Source organism: Crocodylus siamensis, chromosome 6 (assembly GCF_052110815.1).
Source record: "Crocodylus siamensis isolate JL-2025a chromosome 6, ASM5211081v1, whole genome shotgun sequence".
NCBI classification, from domain to species: domain Eukaryota; kingdom Metazoa; phylum Chordata; order Crocodylia; family Crocodylidae; genus Crocodylus; species Crocodylus siamensis.
In genome coordinates this window covers 85,158,329-85,173,352 of record NC_143400.1, presented here as the reverse complement: position 1 = coordinate 85,173,352, position 15,024 = coordinate 85,158,329, and the positions used below count along the sequence as shown (strand labels likewise).

The 15,024-nt window shown below is 43.3% G+C and overlaps 1 long non-coding RNA gene across 3 annotated transcripts in view; it reads right to left on the bottom strand.

Annotated features, from left to right (window-relative positions):
- The window catches only part of LOC149863110 (uncharacterized), a 70,756-nt gene that overhangs the window by 55,405 nt on the left and 327 nt on the right, over window positions 1–15,024 (bottom strand). Inside the window, exon 1 of one of the 3 annotated variants that reach the window (XR_016442856.1) lies at window positions 14,905–15,022. The exons of the other annotated variants lie outside the window; for them this stretch is intronic. This is a non-coding gene — a long non-coding RNA (uncharacterized LOC149863110). Of the gene's footprint in view, window positions 1–14,904; window positions 15,023–15,024 lie in introns of those variants that run through there. 3 annotated transcript variants of the gene reach the window in all.

Below are 15,024 nucleotides of genomic sequence, written 5' to 3'. Positions count from 1 at the left end.
TGGGGCTTTAAACCAAATGGCAAATACTATGAAATGCAAGATATAGTCATTGTGAGACACGATTGAACAATAACTTGTAATGTCTTGGCTACAACACTAAAACATGGGGATCTTTCTTTTAATACTTTGCTCTCCAGTGATATACTTAGATCTTTAGCACTAGAAATCAGTTGTCCCCTGGTTCTGGTCCAATTTCCTTCCTGAGTATAGTTTCTTGAATAAGGAAATCCTGCTTGGAAAAAGCACTTGTTTGTTTAATTTCTTAGTCCTAGGCACTGAAAGCTTATCTTGTTTTACTAACTGAAGGTAAATCATTTCAGTTTATTGTTAAAACTCAGCACAAGAGACAAAAAGACTGAAACCACAACAGTAAACAGTCTAGCTTTTAGTTTAAAAATGGCTGCAAATTGCTTTTGCTTAGTTAGATTACCTGGGTAATTTTTAAACCAAGTGCTCTTAAAACAAGCTTTAGTTAAATCAAAAGTTGCTCAGAGTGAGCTTCAGGGAGGCAGAAAGTTTCCTTGACCTGAGAGCTTGTTTCCTTTTCATTTCTACCTCCTGCCTGTGCTGTTTACAGGAGTTCAGCAAGCAATGCAAATAATCCTGCAGCTGGCAAACAATCTGCCAAACACAGCACTTCTTGGCAAAGCCAGCACTAACCACCCCGTTTGGCTTCACGCCCTGATAACCAGTCCACAAAACACTTTTAAAAATCCTGGCTTTGCCATTGGCTGCAGGGAAGTTTGATTCCATGTTATCCTGTAACTTGTTATCTTGCAGGGCAGGGAGGTAACGTCCTTGCAGTTTCAACATGATTAAACACAAAACTTTCCAGAGATCCCAAATACAGATAAATATAATTCCTTTTTCTGAAAGGACAAGTTGTAATACTATAATGTTTGTGATTATATAATTTTCTATTCCATTTTTTTCTACATCATAACAGTTTCTTTCCTTTTTTTGTTTTTAAATCACCACTGCATTTTCCGAAGAGGTTTTCATAGCAATGCCCACAACCATTCCCAAGTTTTCTATTTGGGCAGCTACAATTAATTTATAGCTCAGCACTTGTATGCAATCACTATGGTGTTTTCCTAGTCGCACCCAGGGATAACCACTTTTCTGGCACGGGGTAGTACCCGCAGAGATAATGTATAGTAAACCTCCCATTTGCTGCTCGAGTGGGAAGATCTTGGCTTTATGCCCACTTTATGGAAATGGGAGACTCCTCCCTAGCTTGCTTCTGCGGCCTTATGGCTGAAGGCAAGTGAAACTTGGGGGCATCCGAACCCCAAGCCTTCAGGCTTGGGCCTGCATGTAGGATGTCTGCCAAAGGATTTGGAAACATATGAAGCCCCAGATGGGGTGTCAGTAGTAGGGCCACTTACGGTTCTGGACTGACTCACAGATTTGGAATTGATTGGGCTGATTTGGATTGGAACACAAAAAACTGTCTTTTAAAAAATGCATATTTCAAATTATTCATGATAACTTATGTGATATTGCATTTAATAAATTTCATAGATTTCCAGGGTTGGAAAGGACCTGGTAGATCGAGTCTGATCCCCTGCTCCAGGCAGGAAAAGAGTGCTGGGTTAAGTAACCCCAGCCAGATGCCTGTCTAATCTCTTCCTGAACACCTCCAAGGTAGGGGAAAGCACCACCTCCCTTGGAAGCCCATTCCGTATTTTGGCAACCCTCACTGTAAAGAATTTCTTCCTTATGTCCAATCTAAATCTGTTCTCCTTCAGTTTGTGGCCATTTATTTTTGGTAACCCCGAGGGGTGCACTGGTAAACAGAGTGTCCCCTATTCCCTGCTGACCCCCTCCCCCGATGAGTTTGTAGGCAGCCACAAGATCACTTCTCAGCCTTTTCTTGCAGAGGCTGAAGAGATTCAGGTCCCTCAGTCTGTCTTCATAGGGACTTACCTGTAGGCCCTCCACCATGCGAGTGGCCCTCCTCTGAATCCTCTCAGGGTTATCCACATCCCTCCTGAAGTGCGCTGCCCAAAACTGGATGCAGTACTCCACCTGCAGCCTCACCAATGCCACATAGAGGGGAATTATCCCTTCCCTAGACTGGCTTGTGATGCACCTGCTGATGCAAGAAGGAGTGCAGTTACCCTTGCTTATTACCTCATCACATTGGCGACTCAAGTTCATTTTTGTGCCAACCAAGACTCTGAGATTTCTTTCCACTGTTGTGGTGCTCAGAACGGTTCCTCCCCCCGAGTCTATAGGTGTGTTGGAGATTCTTTCTCCCCAGGTGCAGCACCTTGCATTTATCCTTGTTAAATTGCATCTTATTCTGATCCTCCCACTTTCTCAGTCTATCCAAATCTACCCAAATTCGCTCCCTGCCCTCCAGTGTGTTTACTATACCCCATAGTTTAGTGTTATCAGCGAATCTGAGCAAGGTGCTTTCAACATCTTCATCCAAATTGCTGATGAAGACACTAAACAGTACTGGTCCCAGAACAGAGCCTTGGGGGACACCACTGCCCACATCCCTCCAGGAAGAAACTGACCCATCCACCACCACTCTCTGGGTGCATCCCTTAAGCCAGTTTTTCACCCACTGGACTGTGAGGAAATCCATGTCACAACTACTCAGTTTGCTCGTAAGAACTGGGCATGACACTGTGTCAAAAGCCTTTTTAAAATCCAGGTAAATAATGTCTACTTCCACTCCTGCACCTAAGCACTTTGTGACCTGGTCATAAAAACAGACCAGATTAGTCAGGCAGGATTTGCCTGCTATAAACCCATGCTGGTTGCCCCTTACCATTTGCTAGTGATTAATTTAATCTATCAATGTGCCACCTATTCACAAAGCTTTAGACACTTCCATGAAGCTCAGGCAGCCTCCCTGGTGGCACTAACCTTAATAACTCCTGAGTCCTGTAGCCCATCCTCTCTGAAGTCATAACAACTGATTCAAAGAGAAAACTGTTTGTATTAAACACAGACTACACTTCACTGAACTGTGGGGATTGATATCAATATCAATGTTTCTGGATTGGGAAATCTCTGGACTCTGTTCCCAACGTCTTCAACATTCCCCATTAGAAATGGCCAAGCTTGAACATTCAATGGCTGTATTCTTTAACCTGAACTAGTCCTTTTTGTGTCATTTGGGGAGCACAGAGGCCAAACAGCAGGTAAGTCTTTCTAGCAGAGGATTCTTTTGGCCCAGAGTCAAGCAATCGGAACAGAAATGGCATTAGACATCTTTGTGTTTTGAGGGGCATCAAGAGTATGCTTTGCCTTAGCAATTATCAGTTGATAAACAGCCCGAGCCACATCTCACAGCTTACAGCAGCCCACAGGATGCTCTAATCCAGTGGTTCCCAGCCTTTTTAGACCATGGATGAGAAGTGACTGCAGACCAGCATACCGCAGACTGGAAGTGGCCAGCATACTGCAGACCGGCAGCGTATCTGATCAGACCCACGTGGGGCATGACGTATGCCCACAGCACAGGGCCAGATCCAGCCCACAGACTCGCTCCTTCACTCTGCCCTCCCCTTTCCTCCAAGACACCTGATCTAATGGCTGTTCCAGCCAGCCTGGGACCTACGCTGCATGCAGCCCAGATCCTGGAGCAGTCAGAATGCGTGCCACATGAGACACAGTCCACCCAGTACGTCAGCCACGCTGCATGAGGTGGCTGCAGGAGTTCTGGCTGCTCTGGGATCTGTGCCGTGCACAGGGCAGGCTGTGGACCAGCTAGAGCAGCTGCCAGATCAGATATGTGGGGGAGGGGAAAGAAGTCTGTGGGCCAAATCCATCCTGTAGACCAGCCACTCACCTGGCTTACAGGGCTGGACCAGTCTGACACCCCTGCTCTAATCTCTGTTAAGGCTGAAACAGAGATCAAGCCACATACAGAAATCATTAACTCAGTACTGAAGCGCAACCACCTCTGGACCACAGAGCTGTTGAAGACTCCATAATCTGTGTGTAATCATCAAGTAGAAAGTGCCAAGATACTGTGTGTGCATACACACACACACACATACACATATATATCCATTGCATATTATTACATACAATAAGATGACCAAGTGATGACATTCTCCCCTACTGCTGATGAAGTTATATTGATATAAAAAGTTCTTACGCTCACAGAGGTATTCCCAAATAGGAAGAGAATAAGCTATGTAGGTAGTAGGCATCTTTATGCCTGCATCTTCATTATATTTTGAACTCTTAATTATTTCAAGAAAATCACATCCCAAACTGACACTAATAAAGAAAAAACAAAACCCAAACAAAAAATGGTGTCATCCAAGCCTAACTGAGACTGCAGGAAAAATTAGATTCCACCAGGCACAGCTGAGAATCTAGCTATATACAGACGAGCCCTATCTTTTCAGTGACAAACTATCCACATTTCAAGCAAATAAACTCAATGGATGTCTGTCTGGTAAGTGGTTGCCCCTCCCTCGTTACTCCTGGGAATGGAAGAGAGTTTTCATGTCAATGGGTGATGAATAGTGCCCAACTGCTTTCTGTGCCCAATTACTCTGGGATGCAGGGCTTGGCTATTTCTGAGGGAGCTGCATGTTGAAATATTGTTAAGACATCAGCGTGTGAATGGCAGCTTCCCTCAGGGAGGCAGAAGCAATCACTCCCTAAGTGTCAGTCTGCACGGTGCTTTTCAATCTGTGTTAGGTAGAGGCTATATCCTAGGCTAAGACAGCCAGGTACATGACAGATGCTTCAGAAGGAAGAAGCTGCTGAAAACATCCACATTTCTCTGCTTGCATATCTGGCTCCCTGAGGAGCAAAATTTATCTGTTTCATTTTCCATGGAGGGCAAAGTCTCTCATCTAAGATAAAGATAATCAAATTTCATGCTTCAGGGAATAAGCAGATTGCTTACCAGGGTACTACTGTACATCAAGCAGGACTTTTCCTCCTTGTAAAATGCTACAGAGGCAGCTAGATGCATTATGGATTTCCCTCCACCTTCCTCAGAAGCACCCAAGCTGTGATTCACAGCTGCCTTACACATCTTTAATTTCTTCCTGTGGATGTGAACTGCCAGCCTCCTGGCGGGTGACTCTCCCACTCAGGATGACTCCATAATCTTTAAGGCAACAGATAAACCAGATTCTCAAATTCAAGTCACTTCTGGATGCCAGACTTGATGACCCAATGGTCTATTCCAGTATGAGAAACCCCCATTGAAGAATCACAAAATAGCAGGCCAGATCCTGAAGATTTTATCTGAATCTGAACTAGCTTATAAGAATAAACTGAATAAAAAGTGAGCATCAGTTGAATAAAGTCTTAAAGATTTAACCCATCCACACTTGCACCCTCATTTGCCTACTTTATGACTGCTCCTCCCTAAATTAATCCCTAGTGAAAGTTGATGGACCTGCCTGGAAATTTACTAATGGAATAGTGCAAGCAATATTGCACAGTGCACATTGTACTGAGGGCCATTTGCAAGGTGCACTTTCCACTACAGGGCTGCCGTGCGTGGAATCCACTCTGACCAGATGTCAGCCTTCAGCACATTTGCAGGCAGGAAATTGGACTGCACATTGAATCGTTGTGCAGTGAGGGCACTGGACTTGCTGTTCTGCCTCTCAAATCCACTTCATTCTCAAATTAAGTGGTTTCATAAAGACTTCTGGCAGGCTACTGGGATTGCAGCATGTGGCCTAAAGCCATAAGTAGTGCGCTCCTGGAATATTGGAAAATGATCATTTAATTAAACTGAACTATTTAATAAACATATTGATTTGGCTGACATTTTCCATGGTAAATTATTAAAACATTTTGCTTGGATAAGAGCAAAATGCTTCATTTTGATAATCCTGATGCACTGTTTTCTGACTTTAATGGTTTTGGTTATGCTATATCATATTAGCAAAATGATATTGTGTTCACAATAACCATTTGACAAGGTCGCTTTGCAATTTCTAACGCATTGATTTTTGGTGAAAGTATTGCTTTTTGGGAAAAATCTGCCTTTTAGTCACCGTGAAGCAAAAAGGAAATTGTGAAATGTCAGAATTTCGGTGGAACCAATGTTCTAAGTTCTGACCAGTTCTACTGACCGTAATTCAAAATGATTAAACAGCATAAGGCAAAAGCATTACAAGAACTTTGCAACCGAGGCATATTTAACAAGCCTAGATGCATTGATTCATTCAGTTCAGTCCATGCGCTTTGCTAGCACATGTCTCCCTACAGTACCCAGCAATATCAAAGAAGAATCTGATTTCAGACGTGAATCTCAGAGGAATTTTAACAGTAACACATGAAACTGCAGCCCAGGTGCTACATCTGAAGGGGGTTTTGTTAGGTGTCAAAGGAAAACTTGGGATTCTGTTGATGAACTTTCCTTTGTGCTTCTGGAAATGAATCACAAAAACATCAGTCTTAGTCCTTTGTAGTAAAAGATTCCATGATACTTTACAAGCATCGAGAAAGTTAGCACTAATATACTGGTCAGGTCCTTGAAAGAAATTACTATCCACCACAAGTTCATTCTACTTACCTACATATATTCCTCTAGTACTCTGAATTGGATATTACAATTTCCTTTCATTTTCTATCCTACAAAATTGTATTGTTTTGCTGCAGACTCTTTGGACAGCTACTGTCTTCTATCCAGGAGCTGGCTGCCTTCAAATGTTGGGTGAAGCAATATATGCATCTAGCTAATAAAGTATCATTCTCTTCAAGATGCAAGGTACTACTTAAAGAATATATTATTAAAAGAGGCCACAAATATTTTGAATAAATTGCAAAGATCTAAATATGCCCAATGTCCAAACATGAAAGTAGTTCAATATTTTATCACATCTAAGAAAGATTGGAGGCAAAAGTTTGAAGATGATTGCAGACTGGTGGGATGTGAATTTGTGTGTACATAAAATGCATACACATTAGTCTCTGCACTATTTATCAAATCTTCCCCTGGGGCATTAAAAGGCAGACATGCCCCATCTGAAGATCCATTCATCCATCCAATGTTGTGGCACTGCTATTACTTATATGACTCAGTAAGTGAAAAGGTTGTTGTACTCACTCTGCTTTCACACCAACATAAACTTGGAATAACGCCCACAAAATTCCAGTGGTTTAAAAAACATTAAAACACCATATCAAACTCTTTGACCCTTGTCTAAGACACTTGGAAAGGACCAGGTTGGGATCTCTCTCCAGGAAGGGAGAGTGCAAACAGCTTTCCCCTACACCAGTGGTTCCCAACCTTTTCTATACAGCAGACCGGCAAACATATTTAAATTTAATTTATATATTTACATTTAAATTTACATGTTCACATTTTAATTTTTTACGTGGGGGGATTGCAAGGATCAGATTGGGTTGGGGCACCATAGCCGCAGGCACTGGGGGACCCTGCAGGGAAGTAGAGTGTGCAGGTGGTGGCCCAGGGGGGTCAGCTGAGGCTACTCAGGAAGAAGGGGCTCTATTGCCTTCCCTAGGAGCAAGCAGCAGAGCCACCTCCCTGCCCTTCACCCCAGGCATTTCCTTGCCCGCATCCCCGGCTCCCAGCTGTGGGCAGGGATGGAGGATCCTGCCCAGCCCAACATGAGCCCCAGTATCTGCTGTGTGGGCAGCGCCTCGCTGGGTGCAGCCTTGGCAGTGGGAGTGGGACAGGGTGCATGGAGCTGGCTGCCTCCCAGCTTTAACCCCGCACGTGACTGCCGGTGGCCTGATAACCTTCATGGCCTGCTACCACGCCATGGCCTGGTGGTTGGGAACCTCTGCCCTACACTTACCCTACAATGGCTGGTTATCAATTCTTCGGAAGCAGGGTTAGGGTTAGGGTTAGGGTTCAGTCCCTAGCATGAAAGATCTTGGTCCAGGCTGTGACCTCTTAGGCCCTATTACAGAACAAATATAAATAATAAGAAAAATACATGTTCCTCTTCGTGAACAGCAGCCTTAGTGTTAGACATGAGCCTTCATATTTTTCATTGTCTTGAAAATGTACCTGGATGAACCATTTTGCCACAATTAGGCTGAGTGAGGAAATATAGCTAAGGAGTTTTTCAGGGGCACTGTAAGCAGGTTGGTGTGCCTCCTGTCTTTCGGGCTGGCTTTGTTCCCTTGAGAGCCCCACTTAACACAAAGAATAGTCCTTGTGCCAAACAAATAAATGAGCAAAACAAAACTGTTAGCCCAGGGTGGGCAAAATGTGGCCTGCGGGCCAGATGCAGCCCACCAAGCCATTCTATCTGGCCTGTGAGGCCCCTAAAAAATTTAGAAAATTAATATTTATCTGCCTCCAGCTGCCTGTCATGCAACCCTCGATGGCTTGCCAAAACTCAGTATGCGGCCCTCCACCCAAAATAATTGCCTGCCCCTGTTTTAGCCCTTTTCTGGGTGTTAGGAAGGATCGTTTAGCTCTGGTCTCTTCCTAGTAGAGTTCATCTGGGTTCCAGTCCACCTCCTGACCACAAACTCCTCTTTCCTCCAGTTCACCACTTTCTGTTCTCCTTTCTGGACTTTTCCCTGATGGAGAGATACTACGCCCTGATTAGCTAACCACTCAAACTTCGTCCCCATTTAAAAGGTCTGAGCACTCTGCTATAGACTCCTGTTGCTTTCATTTATTTTTCAGAAACATACATATCATTGCATATTTCTACTGATTGTATTTCTGCACTAAACCTACGGATTGCTAGTGGAGGTGCAGTGCTGTTTTTTGGTGTTCTGAGAAATCTAGTTCTTGTGTACCTGTTATTCTGCTATTGTCTTGCATGGGACAGGGTGCAGCATTTTTCCTGTGCATGGGTCAATGATTAGATGTTAAGGGGATGAGGATGGGATTGCCTGTCAGCCAGACGGCAGGTGATCGTTGGTTTTGCTGGTGAGCTACTTCAGGCCCAGCACTGAGCAAAAGCACTCTTTTTTAAAAAAAACAAACAAGCAAGCAGACTTTCATCCTTCCTTTCAGGTGTGAACTTCATCAACACATTTTATCGTGTGAACCTCCCTTAATGTATTTATAATCTCTAGAACCTACAAAACACTGAACTGATTTCTACCAGAAATAAATTTTTCATTTCAGAAATGTAAACATCAAACACATTAAAACCTGGTGTGAAAACTCACAAAAATATGGATTTTTTTTTTTCCAGGAAGATGTTAGTATATTTGGAAATCCAAAATAAAATGTGGCACAATCAGGATTTTTGGAGGGCACAGGTGAGTATCGTTTACAAGTTACCCTATATTCAACCTGAACTTTATTAATTTGATCTTAAAAAGCTGAAATGGGATGTTATTCTTTCATTCTTTTTTAATTAAGTGTGCCTGGAGCTTTAGAAAAGAAAAGCAATAAACGGATATGGTTCCTACTTACTGATCTAAGCATCTCATTCTTACAAACACTCACAAGCCTAGGTATTCACAGGAGTAGATCCTTTTACATGCTCAACAGGAGAAGTCTGTGGGGATAGTACTGAGTCCTAAAAGAAAAAATGAAAAAGAAATCCCCATTCTAGGAACAAATGACTCGAAGTTTTCTTTTGCACTGGATTAAGTTTCACTTTGGTTTCTACTTTATCTGAACAATAGTTTCTTTTTTCTGGAAATGGGATGGATTGTTTTAAAACAGCATGAGTGGAATAAGAATTTGGACACTGTAGTTTTTAGCATGCAGACTTTTCCCCTTGGCCCATCTGTTAACAAGCCCATTGTACCTCTCCTTCCTGTTTTTAACTACCACACTGACAAAGTGTTTCTGATACCGCTTTTCTTGCTAATCTGGTATGCAAGGCAGAGTTAGGCACAGACTTTCTTGTTGGTTTCTCATGTGTTTGGAAGGTTTCATTTTGAAATGATGTAAACAAATGCAGCAACATAGATAAAATCTAGTGGAAACTCCAGCAGCTCGTTTGGCTGGAACTCAGCTACCCAGAAGGAAATTCGAACTTTACATTCAGTTTACTAACTGAAACGTCACACGGAAGAGATCGTATTCTCACTTTCAGGGATATGTTAAGCCGTCTATGCAACATAGGTCTTGGACTTACACAAATGTCAACTGTCTGTCTCTGGCAGACAGATTAAACATCTACCCAGAGCCAGATGCAAAAATAGTTCACTGCCACATGAAGGGCTTCTGCTCAGGAATCATATTACTACCCCATGTGGCTATGGAATATCTAAAAACACATGTAATTTTACACTTGTATGAAAAGCTCACTGAGAAAGGGGTGAAAATTGATCCTGCAAGGGTCAAAGCCATTATAAACATGCCACCCCCTAGAGACAAGGAAGGCGTGCAAAGATTACTGGGAATGATCAATTTTGTAGGAAAATATCTACCTAACTTAGCAGAGCAGACCAAACACCGTAGATCACTGATACAAAAGAATGCTCAGTGGATATGGGAATATGAACATGAAGCTGAATTTACAAACCTGAAGGAAAAAATAATGAAAGCTCCAGTACTAAAATACTATGACCCTAAAAGACCCATTAAATTGTCAACAGACACTTCTAAAGAAGGCATTGGAGTAGCTTTGCTTCAAAAACAGGGTAGCTGGAGACCAGTAGCATATATATCTAGGGCACTCTCTAAGTCAGAGTGTCTATATGCACAAATTGAGAAAGAAAGTTTAGCTCTGGTATGTGATGGTAAGAACTGTCATATATTCATATACAGAAAGCCTGTGATAGCTAAAACTGGTCAAACCTTTGGTAACTATGGCAAAGAAAGGGTTCTCAGACATGTCACCCACATCACAGAGACTTCTTTCAACTGCAAATGTATGCTCTAGACATACTGTACATGCCAGGAGCACATCTACTTATTGCAGATATGTTGTCCACAGCATATGACACAATGGAAAATGACAGAATTCCAGACTCAGAGATAGATAGTACATGTTAATTTAATTAAAAGAGGGAGTCGTATCACAGATAAAATGTGGGCACTTATTGCAGAAGCTACTGTTTAGAACACCACCTTGCAAAAAGTAATACCTAGTTGTGCTGGTTGGTCTGGAACACGTATACGTAGCCCCTACTCTCAGTTAAAGGAAGAGCTGTCAGTACTGGATGGCATTTTGTTCAAAGGCTCACGACTTGTTCTAGCAGTGCTAAAGAAAGGCATGTTAAACAGAATACATGAGAGGCTTCTAGGCATTGGACAATGCAAAAGGAGAGCAAGGGATGCTCTATGTTGGCTCAACATAAATAATGACATAGAAGATGCTGTAAAGGCTTGTATAATGTGCCTGAACTACAGATCAGTGCAAAGAAAAGAGCCCATGATTGTCACGGGGGAGCCCATGACAACATGGGCCGTGGTTTCAGTCAGGCATGGACTTATTCATGCATGCAAGAAAAAACATGTATTACTGCTGGATTCTTATTCTCACTATCCTGAAATTCCATTGCTTAAAAGCACAACAGCAAGCAGTATCATAACTGGCATAAAATCAATTTTTGCTAGACATGGGATTCCACAAATTGTGAGAAGAGACAATGGACCTCAGTTCAATTGCCTTGAGTTTAAAGAGTTTGCAAACAAATATGGATTCTGTCACAGCACTTCAAGTCCTGAATCCAATGGTTTTGTGGCAAATGGAATACAAATAGTGAAGAAATTGTTGAAAAAAGCTACATAGCCACACACTGATGTTTACCTGTCAATCTTAAATTACAGAGCAACACCCATGAACTATGGATTGTCCCCAGCAGAAATGCTGTTTAACAAGAAACTCAAAACTAGGCTGCCAAATCTTGTGGGTGATGCTCATCAGAATAAAAGGCAAGATATGAAAACATTTAAAAAAATCAACAAACTCAAACAAAAATGGTACTATGACAGGGGTTCCAGGGAGTTTCCATAACCGCACAACAAAGATATGGTGCTTATTTCAGATGGATGAACAAGGAGACAAAAAGCACTAGTTACCCATCAAGTAGCTCCCAGATCCTATAAAGCAATCATTCCAGAAGGACAGGTGTTAAGAAGGAACAGACCACACATGCAGAAGCATCAAGAGATTCGCCAAAGGAAACAGAGCTAACATCAAAGCAACAAGAAATGAGACAGGAGATTGAAAATGACACAGAAATGGAGACTTCTGAAGAAGGAAACCAAACAAGAGCTGAACCAATAAGGACTGAGAATGCCGAGAAACTGATCAGATCACTTAGTGCTAAAAAGCCAACACAAAAATTAATACAGACCTCTTAAAATGTGCTTTAACTATGGGTTGGACTAAACTGCCAATGTTAGTAATATATGGGGATACGTTACATGTAAAGGGGAAAGATGTGTGGATACCTTGAAGAGTGTTATATATAAGTTGTTGCATTTGTCCAGGGATTACAGGAGGGAACAGCAAAACTGAGGCAGGGTATTGCCCTCTGAATTAACAAGCTTTACCACTCTATAAGCTTAACTCCTTAATCTTTTGAAACTAACATACCTTCCCCTTCTGAAGACAGCACTGGGGCTGGGAGGCGAGAGGGCAGTTAGGGAAGAGGGGCTGCACTTGCAGCTGCTCCAAACTGTAGCTCAGTCCTCTAACCCCCAGACCCAACAGTGAACATCTGTTGGGTCCGAAAGATTGCTATAACTCATGGCATTTCCTGCAAAGCGCCATGAGTTACAGCAAGGAGGTGCTCTTCTGTCTGCGCACAGAGAGGAAAAGGGCCTTGTATCAGTGTACAAGTAAATTCAAGCCATATTGTTGGATTTGAACCATTTACCTTTTCTGGATACATTGTCAGTAAATCTATGCTAGTACCATCTGCAAAGACATTAAAGTCACTAACAGTCATAACTTAAATCTCATTATAAATTTTCCTTGAAACTACAGTGCCTCTGAGACTGGGTCTATCCTTTTTTTTTTGCATCAGTATAACCAGAAGAAATTACACGGGTTTTAGAGTTTAAATAGGAAAGCCTCAAAAAAAACAACAAATAAACAGATTTAAAACTGTATTTTTGACGGTTACAAAAAGGATGGAGCCAGACTGTTCTCACTGGTGGCAGATGACAGAACAAGAAGCAAGGGTATCAAGTTGCAGCAAGGGAAGTTTAGGTTTAGATAAAACCTTCTCACTAGGAGGGTAGTAAAGCACTGAAACAGGCTGCCCTGAGAGGTTATGGACTCTCCATCCTTGGGAGTTAAGACCTAGGTAGACAAAGCCTTGGCTGGGATGATCTAGTTAGGGCTGGTCCTGCCTTGAGCAGGGGTTGGACTAGACGTGACCCCCTGAGGTCCCTTCCCACCCTACATTTCTATGGTTCTATGATTGTGAGGCTGAACTCCATGGGACTATCAATGCTGAATTTGGAGGGAACCAATGTTCATCTGTCTGCTCATCTCAATCTACCACCAATGTGGTGAGACCGGCGTTAACTGTAAAGCAGACAGTTATCTAAGCAGTCATCTAAATACCTAGAACAGAGGTGGGCAAAATGTGATCTGGGGGCCATTCTATTCAGCCCATGGGGCCTCTAAAAAATTTAGAAGATTAATATTTATCTGCCCTGGGCTGCCTGTCATGCGGCCCTCGATGGCTTGACAAAACTCAGTAAGTGGCCCTCTGCTCAAAATAATTGCCCACCTCTGACCTAGAAGCTCTCTCTGTGTCACGTCATGAGTCACCCACAGACCACTCTGCACAGACAGTCTAACTTTCTTAAGCTCAGGCAAATCCTGTGGATAGAGGCACCTGGAGCCAGGTTTTGTTTTACCCAGTAGTCATCTAAGGGGACTTCAGCATCTAATTGCCATTCTAGTCTATTCTTTCAAGTTCTGAAACTCCTTTAATGTATCTAATTGTGTACCATAATAACATCATTTTCACTCTTGGGCTACAAAAAGGAGTGAGGAAAAACACCCATCTATTCTTGCATGAGCCGAGAAAGGGGAACAAACCTAAGTCATCAATGATGTACAGAACAGACTGAAGGCAGGATCCGTGAAGGACACCCATCCTCTTCCATACCCTGTCTGGCCTCAGCAATGTCTCCCAGGCTGAACTGCACAGCAAAGGCCGGGGGCAGCAGGGAGCCTGTGGGAAGCACCGCTGCTCCCAATCCGTGAAGGACCCTCTCAGTAATTTTTTTTTTAATATATTGTGTATTCCAGGTCAAATCAGCCAAATCAGTTCCAAATCATATCAACTGAGCAGAACTCAATCGTTCCAAAACCCATACACTGAGCAGGCAGAACTCAGTTGTCCTAAATACCATGTACAGGTTTCCCTTGCTTTATGCGGGCTCTGTATGTGTGAATTTGCTCTTATGCAATGACCCTTTTTATAGCCAAAACTCATTATAGGCAAGGTAAATTCACTCTTATGTGATCAGTGTGGTGGAAGCTGGCAGTCAGCTGCTTTGTGCAGTGCATTGTGGGAGTGACGTGCACCAAAATATAGTCTCTTGTGTGGATCTGCAACCTGTTTCTGTAGCTGCCATCCCCGTTACGTGCTTGTGTGCACCATCTGCTGTTGGCGGGTACCAACATTGTCTTGTAGAAGTGGTAGAAATGGTCTGGGGGTCAGTACAGTTGCGGCCTTGGGACGTATCCCTATTTGTTACATGGGAAAGTGCGGTCCCTTTATGCGGATTCGAGTTTTGCACTCCAGGAACGTGTGTACAGCATAAAGCGAGGGAGACCTGTATGGCGCTACAACTGGTGAGCACCCTCCGCCCCCGGCTCTCACCCTAGGCCTCCAGATAGCCCCAAATCCACCGGCAGGCATCCTACTGCAGACCCAAGCCCAGAGCTCTTGGGATTTACATGCCCCCAGAAACCAGGGCAAGCATCCTCTTTAGTCTGGGACTTGAGATACTTGCACCCCACAGAAAACCTCCCCACTTCATTTCTTTCACTTTCCAGCCCAGGATCCTCAGGTCCTGGCTTTGCCACGCACCCTGTGAGCCCCCGGGGGGAGACTCCGTCAGACCCGGGGAGCCAGGTGCAAAACGGGCGAAGGAAACTCCGGCTCTGTGTTTCGGGAGGAGGAGGAGGAACCGCGGCGCACGGGGCTGGC